Below are 18,224 nucleotides of genomic sequence, written 5' to 3' on the forward strand. Positions count from 1 at the left end.
TCAATGTCTTTTATAAATCCAGTCCTTCAATCTGCTCCTGCATTGCCATAATGATTTTTTAAAATCTTACTCATGATGGTTTGAAGAAACCATCGTGTTCTGCCCTCTTAGGATTGTCCAACTTCAGTGGCATCAGTAGTTTTGTGCAAGAGGCAAAATTTGGACTATTTCCCATTGAAGTAGTCAGTTCCCCTTCGGTGACATTTTTGCTCATGATTTACTACACTTGAGCTGTGTCAGTCCCTTGAATTTGAAGCTGAAGCTAGAGTTGGAATGTATTGGCCACTTTGTGATCTATTACATTTGGAATTCAGGTATCTCTTCCTCCAATATTTCTTCCTTGCTGCCCTTGCTCTTACATGTAGGAAGAACAGCAGTCGTTGTTGTTCATTTTGGAAGTGACTGTCCTTTTGCCATGGGTCATGCCTTAGGCTGGGAAGTGGCTTGGTCCCTCCCTGGCCTCTTCCTTTGTTATTTTCACCAGCTGTAGCACTCTGTTGTTCCTCTGTTGATTCCTCTTCCATAGATTTGGCAGGCTGAGGAATGGAAGATTGCTTCGTTAGCTTCCACTTTCAAATTCACAGTAATTTGCCATTTGCTGGTCCAAATCTAAAAAGGCAGCTTGCAAGTTTGAGTTCCCAACCTTGTTGATGTACCTGTTAGGAAGGAATATCCAGAAAGGAACATGGAAGTTGTAGAGGCCCACTGTTACCACCCAGGACCGTTGTGACAGCAAAGCGGTTATGGCATGAGGATTTACACTTATAGTAAGTGTCTGTTCTCTTTGAAGTCCTTGAAGAACTTTGTTTAAGACACAATGTTCCTGAAGGTCACAAAGTATTCAGCAGGGCAGAAGTCCTGCAGACAATAGTTGTTCACTGCTTTAAACCCACACAATTCCAGGGGGATCTTCTTTGTGAAGGAAGTATGGTCAACTGGTGTACGTACTTCACAACCATTTATTGCAACCACAAGAGTGTTGCATACCTCCTTGTTTGGAGTGTTATTTGTTATAGCCTTCTTATTCCCGATTACGGTCTTTCCTCTGCCAGATAGGTCTAGACCATAGAATCCAACAACACTTTTGCTTCTTAAGTAGGAATTTTCATCTGTCGACCAGGTTCTTCTTCCAAAATTTTATAGGAAACGTGACCAACCTAAATGGTGAGATGAGGCTTAATGTAAATAGATAGGAATCTCTATTTCTCTGTACAGTGACAATACTGAACTGCAGTGATTGGATTGATTCTGATGTCATAATGCAAGACCAAAAAGAAAAATCACACTGCCACCCAACTTCAGCAGACCAATTTAACTGTGTTAGCCTTGGCTTAAATGGATGTTTTCATCCCTCAGTTTAACGTTCACACATTCAAGACCCACTCCAGGATTTGAACATAATTGAGGCTGATTGTCAGGGATGTAACGATGAGAGCTAAACCTAAGCGATCTTTGAGAAGATTTGTAGCTTGGGTTGATGATAAGTACCTAAATTAGCTAAACCTGTTTATCTTGCCATGTCATACCAATCTTTAAACAGAAGGAGGGTGCTCCCAATGTTCAGACTAACATAATTGTTACTGTTTGTGGAAACTTGCTTTGAGCAAATTATTTCCTATGTTTACTACATCTAGTAGAGTTTGTACTTTACTTAATTGGCTAAGTAAACACAATATCTCCAGTGGATACATTTCCACCTCAGAAATGCAGTTTCTTTTTTCCTCTGTTTGTCTTGAACAAAATTACTTTTGATATTTTCTTCTTACATTCCAACCTTCTCCCAAGCTTTGCTGCCTGATGGCCTGTATTTGTGTTTTACAGTTCACAGCGTTTTCAACACGATGGAAGTAAAATAATCTTTTGCTGCCAAGATGATTCTATGATTTACTCATCATTTGCAGTCTATGCAGAAAATACTTTGATTTCACTTCATTGGCATCTCTATCAAGTGGCACCCGACAGCCTTTTTTTCCACTTGCATGAAAACACAAGGGGCTGCATATCCAGGGGAAGCTAACTCCCAACTCTAGAAACCTCAGATATCCCCTGCAGAAACTTTGGCATGTACTCTTAAAATTCCAACTTCACAAGCAAACATTTTTCAAATCCTTGCTGTGCAAAAGTGGGAAACAGATGCTAAAACATGACACTGGGTGTAATGGTTAGCCATTAATTAATAAATCATGAAGAAGTGAGTTACTTGTCAATGAGTAACCCACACACAGATAAATATAAGTAATATGATATTTTATATTATTCTACATTATATATGAGTAAACCACACACCGACAAATATAAGTAATACTCACCGAGTCCTCCTATCACTTCTGGATCAGAAAGTAATGTTCTGCCTCTGATTCTTTTGGTTAAGTTATGTGGTCAGTTTTATTTGTAAATGAAATAACATAGAAGTGAAAAAAACACATCATGAAATGTAAAAATGGGGCGTTGGTTGAAGAAGAAAAATGTTATTGAATCGGAGACGGTTCAGAAAAGATTTATTAAGATGTTGGAAATGGAGGGTTTAAGTTATAAAACTCGGCTGGGATTTTTTTCATTGCAGCTTAAGAGGTTGAAGGATGACCTTATAGAGGTTTATAAAGTCATGAGGGCATAGATAAGATGACCAAGCAAAGGCCTTTTCCCCAAGATGGAAGAGTTCAAAATTAGGCAGCATATTTTTAAGGTGAGACGAAAAAAATTTAAAAAGGGCATGAGGGGCAATTTCTTTTACAGAGAGTGGTTAGTGTGTGGAATAAACTACCAGAGGAAGTGGTGCATGCAGGTACATTTACATTTGGATAAGTTCATGAATAAGAAAGATTTGGAGGGATATGGGCCAGGCGCAGGCAAGTGGGACTAGTTTAGTTTGGGAACATGGTCAGTGTGGACTAGTTGGACTGAAGGATCTGTTTCCATGCTGTATGACTCATAGAATACCTCAGGGTAGCTAGAAATTGACAATAAATGCAGGAAATCCAAGACTACCCTCATCACAAGAACAAATTAAGGATACTCTCATGGCATCTGCTATTTTACAAACTGCAGCAACCACCTTTCTGAAGAAATAGAAATCTCCCCAGGAACTGCTCCTGCACTGCTGATTTTAAATAAATCTTCTCTGAGGTGTCCAACTCTCACCTACTCCTGCCTTCTTCCCCCCACCCCAAGACAAACAGTATTATTTCCTTGTTCCTATTCATGAACTTATCCAAATGTTAACTATACCTGCAAGCACCAACTCTTGTGGCAGTTTATTCCACACTCTAACTGCTCTCTGTTAAAGAAATTGCCCCTCATGTCCTTTTTAAAACTTTCTCCTCTCACCTTAAAAATATGCTGCCTAGTTTGGAACTCTTCCATTTTAGGGAAAAGACCTTTGCTTAGTCACCTTATCTATGCCCCTCAATATAGATGTGTTTATATCTTGAATAATCATTCTTTATCATACAATGGCTTGTGTAACTTCATGTAACTCAAATGAACAATTCATGTGTTTGAGTATGTGAGTCATCTCTTTTGAACACCACGCATGCAGATACCAGTGAACACTTTTCCTGTAAAGGTCTAACAGTTCACTTAAACTTTGCCTTAACTTTCCAGACTTGAATTTTGAGAGCAATTCTTGCATAGAATAAAACCTTTAAAACACGTAGAGCAACTGGAGTTGTCGATATGCAGTACGCCGATAACTGTTTTTGTCCAATACTTCTGAAACGCTAGAAATTTATGACAGACATTAAACTTATTGAAAGTAACTATAAATATCTTATAAAATTTAGAGTACCAGCTGGGTAGGAAGATAAGGGGTATGTTAGAGGACACTCAAACTGGTTACCTTGGCAAGAGTGTGTGAAAGACAGTATGCTTTTGTTCAAATTAGATTATTTTTAGTCATATTTTTCAAAAATAATTCATTAATTTATATTTATTGCTTCTTTTCCTGGTGACCCCCAAGCAAAGCATGTCTTTTTTTAGATTTCAGTTTGGCCTTACATAAAACTGCATCGTTCTTACTCTCTGTTTTGAAAGCTTTCCAACTGAGGCAAATGTTTCTGAGCTTTCAGATTCCATTAATAAATTATAGATTTTAGTCCATTATCATTCACTCTCATCCCAAATCCATCAATAGATGGTGAAGTCAAAGGAGAATTCAGCCTCTAAAACCCTTTTACCTGTCATTTAATTAAATTATCCCATAATGAAATCTTCCCTAATGAGCTTGATTTTAATAATTTATTAGCTACTAAAGCATCGCTCAGGATTTCATCAATTATGCACGAGACAGGCGGACTTTTGGATTTTTCAATCCATCTTCTTTTCATTTGTGGTGCAATTCATTATGAGCACAAGCACTGTTACTTAGGGCTCTCAGGTGATTGACATGAAGCTCGAGGTCAGATTATTGATACACACTGCCTTGGAGATTGCCAACAGATATGTTAAATTGAAACATGTCGGTTTGCCCTCAGCTTGTATTTTCTTCTTTCTTGTTTGTCTGCTGCAGGATAAAACGAATAGCCCAGCTTCATGCATCTGAGGGCAACAAAAAATGTTTGCATTTGGCTCTGGTGGCCATAATTTAATCCTTACTTAAGAAAGACTGACAAAATGGCTTCCCATGTTGATTAACACCACAGAATAACAATCTTGAACAAAAATGTGCAAGAATGGAGTTTTGTTCACAAGCTTTTATTTTTCATTGCTCTTTTTGAGTTGGGGAAGGAGCCTCCACATGCTGCACAGTTAAGGATAGACAGCTAAAATGCTGAAGCAATAAGAACATGCGAATATTGGCGTCAAGAGCATGCATGTGACTTATTGAGGCAAACAATGACATGTGAGCTGCAACATTGAAGTCAAAGTCAAAGGCAGGCAACAGGCTTCTGATGTTAACCATGTGAGCTGGACAGATATGACACAAAACTACAGAGTCTGGAGCAGGTGCACAAAATACAGAATCAAGATTAGTTGAAAATCGGTGCCAAGGCTGAAATATTGATATGCACTCAAGGTGAATAGATGGATTGATTCAAAGTGGAGCTAACTGAATGAATATGTACCAGATATGGTGTGTTGAGGACATGTGAAGTCAGAGGCTATGGAAGCACCTTGCCTGAATGCACACTGTTAATGCTGACAAATTTAAAGAAGGATCCATCATTTTAGTCTTGAATTACCATTTGAACTCAATCTACTGCAAAATGTCTTTGTGTCTAAAATGTCAATGCCCCCCCTTACTACCACTATCTTTAGCATTCTCTCAATTATTGCTCATTAGCCTAATTCTTGTCACAACAAGAGTTCAGAAAGGGGTTGATATGTCTCAGCATCCTTGCCCTAATGAAGGGAAACAATTGCATTTCTAACATTGAGAATATTGCAAAGGTGCCTATAGGCGTAACAACTACCTCTTCCACATCTCTCTGCTGTACATATTAAACACATCAAAGGATCGGGGGATAATGTAGGAAAATGGTTTTCACATGAAGTTGATCCATTGAATAGCAGAGCAGGCTTGAACTGTTACTGCAGCGGGTGTACTTGATAAATTGATAGAGGACTCCCATACTTGTAATCATTTATTTCATGTGTGCAAGGTGAAAAGCTTTAACAGAGGGGTCAAAGCTTGCTCTGCCGAAAATTATAGAACGCCTTTGAGTTTTACACATACAGTGTACAAATTATACAGTTCAACATCCATGTTAAGTTGGTTTCCCAAGTCTTTGTAGGCATTATCTGTCTAATAACGTTGACAGTTTGGGTGTCCTTTGTTGTTAGTTCCAATGCTCATTTGCTTATTGCTGACTGTATAGCTGAAGCTTTAATCCTTATTAATTTAACCTCTTCAGTTATGTAACCTAACCCTCCTTCTATTTCTCGCATCCTTATTCCAGCTTCTATATCTGTAAAAGGAGTTTTATTCAATGCTTTTAAAACATCAATGCAGAGAGATGTGGAGGACATAGTTGTTATGACCAGGAACATTTCTGCAATATTCCCAATCTTAGAAATGCAATCATTTCCCACCATTAGGATAAGGATTCCTCTACCATACAACCAGAATCAGAGTCATTGCCAATGCCTGACTACTTGGGATGTATTTCACAGATTTGATTTATGTTTGTGTTTGCAAGTGTGTGCAATATTGTGTATTTTCCTTTCTTTAGAGAGAATTGCACTTACTTATATTATAAATAATTGGCTGATAGTAGAGAATTTAAACAATACCAAAAAGAAGCACAGAACTGAAAAGTCTTGTCTTATACTCATCAGCATTGGAAAACAAAAAACCAAACTTGGGGAGGGTCAATTTCTATAGCATGAGAAGAGTGCTGATTGGTTAGACCATGGTTGGCATGGAGATGTGTAGCAACAGTTAGCAACAGCCAATTAAACTCAGCCAAGGCAAATAGTCTCTGATTTAGACTCAGACTGGGCAAATAGCCTCTGATTTAAACTCAGCCCAGGCAAATAGCCTTTGATTATTCAGAGCATTGCCAAGGGAAATGCAAAATGGTTTGGCAGTCTCCATGATCCTTTCATCCATGAAAATGACACAATATATAGATGAATTCCTTTGGTCTACAAAAAGCAGGGTCCTGGGTTTTAATCTACATAGCTTCCAGCTTTTGTGAATGAATTACATTCCAAGTCTGACTGATAATCTTAAATTGGTACCCAGTTCAATTCTGAGAAGAGTCAAGAAATCACATTGTTATCAGTTGTGCGATCCAAACTAGAAATCTAGTCTTTTCCTCAAGTAATAAGCCAAATAAACAGACTAGATGTTGAAAACAATGATTACTAAATCTCATCGCTCACTGATGTGAGGCCATCATCATTCATTATCAGTCATGAAATAAATTAATGATCAACCACAATAAGTGTAATAGCCTTTGTTTTCCCATGTGGGGTGTAAATGTCACCTTTATACCATCCAATTATATTCAGTTTTGGGGAAGGGAAAATAAAAATGTACTGCCAATAGATTTCTTCTCAAAAGCACAAATTCTGGGAAATTTGCGCAGCTTTCTCCTAAATATTGAATACCAGCTGCATTTTACTTACTGCCTTAGAAATCAATCTCTCTAAAGAGAGGGCAGACCTTTAATAGAACTCTCTCCATGTCCCTGATATTGGAGTAGTATGCAATCCATCAATATATACTCTCCGTCAATATGTTATTAATTATTAACTTCAGCGCTGTGCAGCTGAGGACAGTATTTCAACAAGCTTGTTATTTTACAGATTGCATAGTCATCATTTTATCGATTCATCCATGCATTACTGTATGGTAACAGCTAAGCAATACGATGGGCCACAAGGGAGTTTGGGGGTGGGGTGAAGTACGTTCTATGAGGAAAAGACCTTCAAGACCTTGAGAAAATTGCATGTTTAAAGAATTAGGCTGCACGGAATAAAAGATTAAGTACATATGATTTATTGCACTGAAGGATTTATTTGCATCTAGATATATCACGAAATGGACATGCATCTTTCTGTTAAATCATCACGAACTTTTGTTACTTTTTCCATCTTGCATGTCAAGTCTATCAGATGTTGCTGTATCCAAGATTTCATATCATAACTAATGCAAGAAGCCTTCTCTCAGTTTTGTCCTTATCTTAATGACATGATGATGTGATGACACATGGTCACATTCCCTGAGTGCAGAATGCCTTTTGATAGCAGAGCTAGCAGCTTCTTCCTAATTCTTCATCCAACAACCCATTGCTCAAAACTTACTCAGCGAATGTTGTCATGCCATTTGACCATCAGGTCTATCATTCACAAAAACTTGCATTTATATAGCACACTGAATGTAGGAGGAGATATTGAGAAAGGGAACCAAACATTTGGTTAATAAGGTGTGTCTTCAAATGGAGTAATGGACTAGAAAGAACTGTCTCTTTTGGGATATGGCTCAGGGACCTACCAGGTAAGTGAAACATATTTTGAGTAGGACGTTTGTTGTGTTAATAAGTGCACCTCATGGAGCACAGTCAAATGTTTAATAACATCACCAGATTGGTCAATGTAAGTTATTGCTCCTCTGGAACATTTCTAGCAGTCATTCTTATCATGCTAGGTTCTAATAGTTGTGTGTCGAAGTTTGACAGCAGTCAAACTCTTATGCAGTCAAAATTTCCAACCTCATTTTTAACTCTCTATGTGGTTCCAGCTCTAACTATCGCTTAACCTCTTCCAGCTGTTCATTTATCCAGAGTATTTTCCATTTCACTGACTTTGTCCTCTTGTATATCTACATAGCTCATCTTAGAGATAGTTTTTTTTAATATTCAGTCATGAGATGTGAGCATCACTGGCTGGTTCAGCATTTATTTCCCATCCCTAGATACCCTTGAGATGTTGATGGGGTGCAGCCTTCTTGAATTACTGAAATCAATTGTGTATTTGTAGATCTACAAACCATTGGGATCATAGCTCCAGGGTTTTGTCCAAGTAGCACTGAAGAAGTGGAGATACATTATGAAGTTTGGATGGTGAGTGGCTTGGAGGGAAACTTTCAGGTGGTATCCACATATGTCTGTTGCTCTTGTCATTCTAGATTGAAGTAATCATGGATTTTGATGTTGTTGCCTCAGGAGTTTTGGTGAATTTCTGCAGTACATGTTGTAGAAGGTACATATTGATGCTACTGAACTTCAGTGATGGAGGGCATGGAAGTTTGTGGATATGGTGCCAATTAAGTGGGTTGCTTTGCCCTGCATAGTATCAAACTTTTGAATGTTGTTGGAGCTTCACTTATCCAATGAAGTGGGGAGTATTCCATCACACTTCTAACTCATGCCTTGTAGAAGCTGACTGCAGAGTCAGGAGATGAGTTGCTCACTGGAGGATTCTTAGCCCCTGACCTCTTCCTGTAGTCACAATACTTATATGACTAGTCCATTTCAGTTTTTGGTCAATGGTAACCTCCCAGGATGTTGATAGCAAGGAATTCTGTGATGGTACACCATTGATATCAAGGAATGATGGTTAGATTCTCTCTTTTTGAAGATGATTATTGCCTGACATTTGTGTGGCACATATGTTAGTTGCCAATTGTCAGTCAAAATCTGGATATTGTCCATGTCTTGCTACTTTTGCAAGGACTGTTTCAGTAGCTGATGAGTCACATATGGTGCTGAACATTCTGCAATTATTAGTGAACATCCCATTTCTGACTGTACCATTGGAGGGAAGGTCATGATTGCAGATGAAGATAGTTGCACCTAGGACACCAGGCTGAGCAACTCTTGCACAGAAGTCCTGGAGCTGAGATGGCTGACCTCAAACATCCACAGCCATTTTCTTTTCTGTTAGATATGACTCCAACTAAAAGCCAGTTTGTTCCAACACTAGATTTGCAATGGCTCCTTGATGCCACATTCATTCAAATACAGTCTTGATGTCAACAGCTATCATTCATACCTCATCTCTGTTGTGAATGGTGGTGGACTCTGGGGGAGGAGACTCCACAAATATCTCTATCCTCAATGTTGGGAGAGGCCAACAGATCAATATAAAAGATAATGCTGAATATTTTGCAACAACTTTTTAGCCAGAAATGCTTAGTGGCTAAGAATCCTGCAGTGAGTAACTCATTCCTGACTCTGCAAATTCACCTTCTACAAGGCATGAGTTAGAAGTGTAATGGAATACTCCCCACTTCATTGGATGAGTGCATGTTTGTCCATGTTTAAACCAAGGCTGTAATGAGGTATAGAGCTGAGTGGTCCAGGTGGAGCCAAAGCTGAGCATCACCTGAGCAAGTTATTGCTAAGCAAATGCTGTCTGATAGCACTGTTGATGACAGTGTATACAATGAGAGTAGACTGTCTGATGAGTCAGCAATTGACTTGGTTGGATTTATCCTGTTTTTTTGTGTACAGGACATATTTGGGAAATGTCCCACATTGTTGGGTAGGTGCTAGGGTGGAAAATGTACTGGAACAGGTTGGTTATGGGTGCAGCAAGTTTTGAAGCACATTTTTTCAATACTATTGTCAGAATGTTGTTAGGACCCAGTGCCTATGAAATTCCAGTAGTCCAGCCATTTCTTGACATCATGTGGAGTGAACTGAATTGGCTGATGATAGATATGCTTGATGCTAGGAACTTCTGGAATAGGCAGATACTGATACAACTGAACTTCAGTAATGGAGGGTGTGGAAGTTTGTGGATAAGGTGCCAATCAAGCAGGCTGCTTTGCCTTGAATAGTATTAAACTTTTTGAATGTTGTTGAGCTGCACTCATCCAATGAATTTGGGAGTATTCCATTACACTTCTAACTCATGCCTTGTAGAAGTTGACTTTGCAGAGTCAGGAAATGAGTTACTCACTGAAGGATTCTTAGCCACTCAGCATTTATGGCTAAAAATTGTTGCAAAATCTTCAGCATTATCTTTTACATTGATCTGTTGGCCTCTCCCAACATTGAGGATAGGGATATTTGTGGAGTCTCCTCCCCCAGAGTCCACCGTCATTCACAATTGGACGTGGCAGGACTGCAGAGTTTAGATTTGATTAATTGCTTGTGGAATTGCTCAGTTCTATCACTGAGTGTTTGTGCTATTTGACACATAAGTAGCTTCACCAGGTTAGCACCTTGTTTTCAAGTATGAGTGATGCTGCTTCTGACATACCCTCCTGCACTCTTCATCAAACCAGAGTTGACCCAATTGCAAATTGTGTTTATGCACAATTCTGTTGCTGCTGATGGTCCATAGTACCTCATTGGTGCCTAGGCTTGAGTAGCTAGGTCTGTCCATAGTCTATTCCATTTAAAGCAAAGACAGTGCCATTTGACACAATGGAAGATATCCTCAATGAGAAGACAGGATTTCATTCTCCACAAAGACTAGCTGTTGTCACTGTCACCGATATCATAATGCACAGATGCATCTACAGCAGGCAGATTAGTGAGGGTAAGGCTTTTTTTTTCCTCTTCGTTGGTTCTCTCACCACCTCCTTTAGGATTTGACCAGCTTGGTTAATAGTGGTACTGGTGTGCTACTTTAGGTGATGAACTTTGATGTCTATCACGCAGAGTATACTCTGTACCCTGGTCACTTGCAGTGCTTTCACCAAGAGGTGTTCAACACGGGGGAGCACAGATTTATCTGCTGAGGAGAGGCGAGGGTAATCAGCAGGAAGTTTCCTGGTCCATGTTTGACCTGATACAATGAAATTTCACAATAGTGAAGTCAATGTTGAGGAATCCCAATATAACACCTTTCCAATTCTTTATGACTGTGCTGCCACCTCTGCTGGGTCTGTCCTATCAGTGACATCAAGGCTAGTGATGGTGTTGACTGAGATGCTGTGTGTAAGGTGTGATTCTGAGAGCATGACAATATCAAGCTGTTGCTGAACTAATTTGATATCCTTTCCCTTTATCTCTTCAACCTCCACTCCACTTCCTTCAACTCTGTGATCCAGCTTTTAATCATTCTGCCTATTTCCTGGTTGCGCCTTTCCTGAGGACACTGGGGTGGTTTTCTTTGTTAAGTTTGTTGTGAAAATATACATTTTTGCTGTTGCTTCAAGATAGTTCCATAAATCACAGCACCAGATCTTTTGAGTGCAATTTATTTGGTATTCTCTCACTGTACCTGCTACTTGTTTCACAAGGAATATTTTCAGTTTACTTGTTTATGACACTGCTGGGGTGACACTTAATTCCCAGCGCAAGCTGAAAACATCTGGAAAACAACACTAATTAAACAGAAATCAGGTTTTAAAACCTCAAACAACAACTTTCAGCCAGTGAAGCTGCAACAAAGACAAGAATCATTCATTTTAGCCATGGGGGTGGCATGGTGACTCAGTGGTTAGCATTGCTGCCTTACAATACCAAGGACCCAGGTTCGATTCCAGCTCTGGGTGACTGGCTGTGTAGTGTTTACATATTCTCCCTGTGTCTGCGTGGGTTTCCTCTGGGTGCTCTGATTTCCTCCCACAGTCCAAAGATATACAGTTTAGGTAAACTGGCCATGCTAAATTGCCCACGGTGTTTAGGGATGTGTAGGTTAGGTTCATTAGTCAGGGGAATGGGTTTGGGTGGAATACTCTTTGGAGGATCAGTGGGGACTTCTTGGGCCAAATAGCTTGTTTCCCCACTCGAGGGGATTCTATGATAAAAGCGGGAGTCCTCCACTTTAACTTTGAAATGACCGAATCCTTCATTTTGACCACAAAATGCTAGAAAACTTTCCAGTACAGCAATCCAAAGCAGCAATATAGCTATTACTGTAAAATGCAAGTGTGTTAGGGAATTAAAATAAATAATCTGCAAATCTTTTCAAACCTCACTAAAAATAAATAATCGTATTAGGAAGACATGACATCAGAAATAATGGGCCAGGTTTTCTGATGAACAGATAATGTTTTCTGCCTTATAGAAGGTGACTTTGCAGAGTCAGGAGATGAGTTACTCACTGCGGGATTCTTAACCACTTAGCATTTCTGGCTAAAACGTTGTTGCAAAATCTTCAGCATTATCTTTTACATTGATGTCGATGGGTGTTGCTCATGGGGACCCTGCAGTGTCCTCATCATAGAAGACTGAAGGAATTGCCTGGAAAATGATGTTTTCCTCTACATCTGAAACCCTCCAAAAGTCTCCATTTCAAACAGAGGATTTGGAGAATTCAGATAAAATTAAGTAAATTAGTTGCTTAAGAGAAGATAGATTATTAGTACACTTGAATAACTCTCAACTGATCGCTAAATAATTTCACACAACCCAACTACAAGCTTCGCCACATCCCCAACATAACCTAAACCCTGACCTGACATACCTGTCTGCATCTGGACCCAGCAAGCCCCCCCACAGGAATGACAACCCCCCCCCCATGCATGGATCCAAACACCACAGACCTTTTGATCCATTCTAAATCCCTTTACCCCTGTGACCTGACACTCTACTAGGAGAAAGTGAGGACTGCAGATGCTGACCAGAGTTGAAACATGTGGTGCCGGAAAAGCGCAGCAGGCCAGGCAGCATCTGAGGAGCAGGAGAATCGACGTTTTGGGAATAAGCCCTTCTTCAGGAACCCTTCCTGAAGAGGGGCTTATGCCCGAAATGTCGATTTTCCTGCTCCTCGGATGCTGCCTGGCCTGCTGCGCTTTTCCAGCACCACTCTCTCGATTAAAGAAGTTGGAAAGTTATGTTGCAGTTGTACAGGATGTTAGTAAGGCTGCACATAATTTCACTCTCTTGCCACCAGACCTGACCCCACTTCCACCATTGAGGAACTGAACCCACCTTCGTCTACTACTGGACCAGATGTCTTCCACTCCAGATCTGACACACTCCCTTCCTATACTGCCAGACCTGATCCCTCCCACCGACTCTGGACCTGCTATTGTCCCCCCTTAGTCTCAATGCACTTCCCCAGATCCTGAAATTTCACTGAAATACTGTGAAATTTCTAAATTGTTTCCAGATTGTTAATTCATGATAGTGAAGACATTCATTTCTAGACACAAGCGTCATTCTGGCCTTTTTAAAATTTCTTCAGGGTTGTAATGATGAACAACAAATACCAGCCTTGCCAATGATGCTCACATCTTGTGAGAGAACTAAATAAAAACTTGTAGTTATTTGAGTTGATGGTGAGGCCTTTAAGCATAACATTGCGATACAATATGCAATGCACTTTTAAAACTTTGCCACTCTTCTATGAAGCATAATAGCTTCCAAATGATGTCAGCAACCATACCACTTAGCACCAAAGCAATGTAAACAGTGAATATCTTTGCTTAATCATGTACCTTGATGTATTGTCACAAAACTGGTTTGTTTTTTCTAAAAGTGCTCCTTTTCTCAAGGATACTATGTCCTTGGTTTGTTTCAGAGGGGTCATAATCCGCTCCCGGTGCCAATTAGACTGGTTTGGTACAGAGATTAAAGGGTATTGAGAGGCTTTTGTGTTTAAACATAAACAGGTGAGACCTCAGCCCAAAGTGGTCATGTTTTAGAAGTGACCTGTATAATGAATGGTCAGCTCTCTAGCTGAGCAGTTTAGCTCAGTCCAGAACTAGTTGGGAGTTCAAAAGTGAGCTGTTTGGAAACAACTCTCTCTCTTTCTGCCCTTCTAACTTCAACTTGTAAGCATCGCTTCCATTTATACTGATTTTTAAGTGGATTGGCTTATTGGGACTGTTGTGTACATTCGGAACAGCATAACTAAGTCTAGTTTGAATAGTCTGAATTCTGTAGGGGTTATTTATTCTGTTCTTTGTGTTTCAATGTGTAATTTTGTGAATAAATTTCAGACTGTTTTAAAACCTAGTAGTCAACCTAGCTACCTCACTCTGGGTAATTTTCACTGTACACTTACTGAAATAAATTGCAAAGTTATGGTCTGGGCTACCTGTTTAAGAATGTTTTGAATGGTCTGGCCATACAGACTGAGGCTCTTTGTGGGATTTTAATCAGCGAGTGGTAAGTGCTAGTGCTAGTGTCTTTACTTAGGGTGTTGATTTGATTGGGTAAACAAAGCTTGGGATAGTAAATGGCTCTTTCAGACACCAAAAGCTTTCTGGAAGTGGATGCGGTGACTTTGGAAGTCTTGCAAAAAGTGAATAAGACCAAGCTGCAGGAGTTAGCAGAGAAGCTGGAATTGGGACTGCCTGCTTATGTGAGGAAAGGAGAGATAATTACAACAGTAACTCAGCATTTAAACTTGCTGGAGAAACCACCAGAATCTATAGAGATGGCAAGAATTGGATTGCAAATCAAGCAGCTTGAGTTAGGGGCGAGTGCTAAGGACAGGACAGCAGGAATGAAACAATTTGAGTTATGATTAAAAGCAGAAGAGAGGGAAAAAGAGTGCAGAGAAAGAAAAAGAGAGAGCTTTTGAATTTCAAAAACTGACACCTAAAAAAGAAGGTAAAAGGCTGGAGGTAAAGGGCGAGGAAGCTCATGTGAAGATCAGAGAGTTAAAATGGCAAGGTTAGCAGCTGAAGAGACTGATGATTTTGCTCTGGTCCATAAAACACAGTTTGGCTTCCAGAATCGAATTTCAGTCCATGAGGGATAGAATTTGGGGCAAAGAGAAATCCTCATGTGGAAAGGGAAAGGTAGATATCAGTGAAGGTCATAAGGATAACTTATCACAGGGTAAAAAAAGAAACTTTTGAGGTGGACAAAGAAGTTAAAAAGCTCCAGCGTTTTCATTGTAATAAAGTGGGCCACACGAAATCAGTGTTGGTAGGTTAGGAGAAAGCCAGGTGTAGGAAAATGAGACAAGCCTAGGAGTATTGTTGGGCTAGTAACAAAAAGCATAACGGGAGTTAGACAACTGCATCAGAGTGTACAAGATGATCAGAGGTTGATTAAGGAGGAAGTGCCAGATCTGCTTAAAAAATATACCTGCAAGGGTAAAGTTTATTCACACAGGCCAGGAGCAGTAAGTAAGGAGGTTTCAATATTAAGGGGCACAGATTCCACTCAGTCTGTAATGCTGAAGGATGAGAAGATATGTACATGTGAGGGACTAATGCCAGAAAAAATACTGGTAACAGGAATTCATGGTGAGACAAAAGTGCTCAATTATGTAAAGTGAGGCTAGAGAGTCCAGAGAAGAGTGGGGTATTTGCGGTACGAGTACTGGACAAACTCTCAGCTCCAGGAATACAATTTGTCCTTGCAGATGATATTGCTGAGAAGCCAGTGGAGACTCAGGCAACTGAAGACATGGAGAATGTTTATCCAGGAATTTTCCCTGATTGTGTGATCACAAGATCACAGAGGCACAAGCTAAAGCAGGAGAGATCAAAAGGTACAGATAAGGAAGCTGACATAGCTTTATCAGAAACTTTTTTTGATCAGTTATGTGGCACAGAGCAGGAGCAAATAGGTAAACATGCAAGTATCTTTAGCTCTGCTAAGCTGATTGAATTACAGCAGAAAGATGAGAACTTTAAAACAGTTGTATCAAAGGCAGTTACAGAGAAGGAGAGTGAATGTATTCCTATGTGTTATTACTTAACAAATGATGTCTTAATGAGGAAATGGAGACCATCATACATTCAAGCAGATGAGTGGGCAGGGATTCATCAAATGGTTTTGCCAGTAGGGTATAGAAAAGAGGTGCTGCAAGTGGCTCATGAGCCACCACTTGGAGGTCATTTAGGGGTGAGGAAAATACAGACTGAAATACAAAGACATTGTTACTGGCCTGGACTCCACAAGGAATGAGATATGGAGGCATTTGGTGGTGGGTGCACCATGGCCTGAATTCGCATGTAGTTGTGCATGTTTGCATGTGTATAATTAGTATAGAGTATATATGTGTTTAGACTACTAACCGGATTTTTGAAGGGTTTTAAAAATGAAGCCATCATTTGATAGTGATGGTTTTTTTAAGGGGGAGGTGTCATAAAGCTGGTTTCTTTTTTCGAAAAGCTGTTCCTTTTCTCAAGGATACCATGTCCTTGGTTTTGTTTTCACCTGGTCCCGATTAGACTGGTTTGGTACTGAGCTTAAAGGGTATTGACAGGCCTTTTTGTTTATATATACACAGACGAGATTTCAGCCCAAATTGGTCATGTTTTAGAAGTGACCTGTATAATGAAATGAGAGTGGTAAGCTGTCTAACTGAGCAGACTAGTTCAGTCTAGAACTAGTTTGGAGTTAATAGAACATAGAACATTACAGCGCAGTACAGGCCCTTCGTCCCTCGATGTTGCGCCGACCTGTCATACCAATCTGAAGCCCATCCCACCTACACTATTCCACGTACGTCCATATGCTTGTCCAATGACGACTTAAATGTACTTAAAGTTGGCGAATCTACTACCGTTGCACCTTCTTCTCTCTAACGAGAACAGCCTCAAGGCCCTCAGCCTTTCCTCGTAAGACCTTCCCTCCATACCGGGCAACATCCTAGTAAATCTCCTCTGCACCCTTTCCAAAGCTTCCACATCCTTCTTATAATGTGGTGACCAGAACTGTACACAATACTCCAAGTGCCTTTATTCCTGATGAAGGGCTTTTGCCCGAAACGTCGATTTTGAAGCTCCTTGGATGCTGCCTGAACTGTTGTGCTCTTCCAGCACCACTAATCCAGAACCTGGTAATTATAGACCAGTAAGCCTTACTTCAGTTGTTGGTAAAATGTTGGAAAAGATTATAAGAGATAGAATTTATAATCATCTCGAAAAGAATAATTTGATTAGGGATAGTCAGCAAAGTTTTGTGAAGGGTTTTGTATAGCTGTAACATAAACTCATGGTTCTGAAATTCGATCCCTCTATTAATAAAAGCTAAAACACTGTATGCCTTCTTAACAACCCTGTCAACCTGGATGGCAAGTTTCAAGGATCTGTGTATCTGGACACTGTGATCCCTCTGCTCATCTACACTACCAAGAATCTTACCATTAGCCCAGTACTTTGCATTCCAGTTACTCTGACCAAAGTGAATCACCTCACACTTGTCCGCATTAAACTCCATTTGCCACCTCTCAGCCCAGCTCTGCAGGTCATCTATGTCTCTCTGTAACCTACAACATCCTTCATCACTATCCACAACTCCACCAACCTTAGTGTCATCTGCAAATGTACTAACCCACCCTTCTACGCGCTCATCCAGGTCGTTTATAAAAATGATGAACAGCAGTGGACCCAACACCGACCCTTGCAGTACACCACTAGTAACTGGACTCCAGGATAAACATTTTCCCATCAACCACCACCCTCTGTCTTCTTTCAGCAAGCCAATTACTGATCCAAACTGCTACATCTCCAACAATTCCATTCCTCCGCATTTTGTACAATAGCCCACTGTGGGGAACCTTATCGAGTGCCTTGCTGAAATCCATATAGACCACATCAACTGGTTTACTCTCATCTTCCTGTTTGGTTACCTTCTCAAAAGAACTCAATAAGCTTTGTGAGGCACGACCTACCCTTCACAAAACTTTGCTGACTATCCCTAATCAAATTATTATTTTCTAGATAATTATAAATTCTATCTCTTATAATCTTTTCCAACACTTTACCAACAACTGAAGTAAGGCTCACTGGTCAATAATTGCCAGGTTCTGGATTAGTGGTGCTGGAAGTGCACAATAGTTCAGGCAGCATCCAAGGAGCTTCGAAATCGATGTTTCGGGCAAAAGCCCTTCATCAGGAATAAAGGCAGTGAGTCTGAAGCATGGAGAGATAAGCTAGAGGAGGGTGGGGGTGGGGAGAAAATAGCATA

Source organism: Chiloscyllium plagiosum, chromosome 20 (assembly GCF_004010195.1).
Source record: "Chiloscyllium plagiosum isolate BGI_BamShark_2017 chromosome 20, ASM401019v2, whole genome shotgun sequence".
Classification (NCBI taxonomy): Eukaryota; Metazoa; Chordata; class Chondrichthyes; order Orectolobiformes; family Hemiscylliidae; genus Chiloscyllium; species Chiloscyllium plagiosum.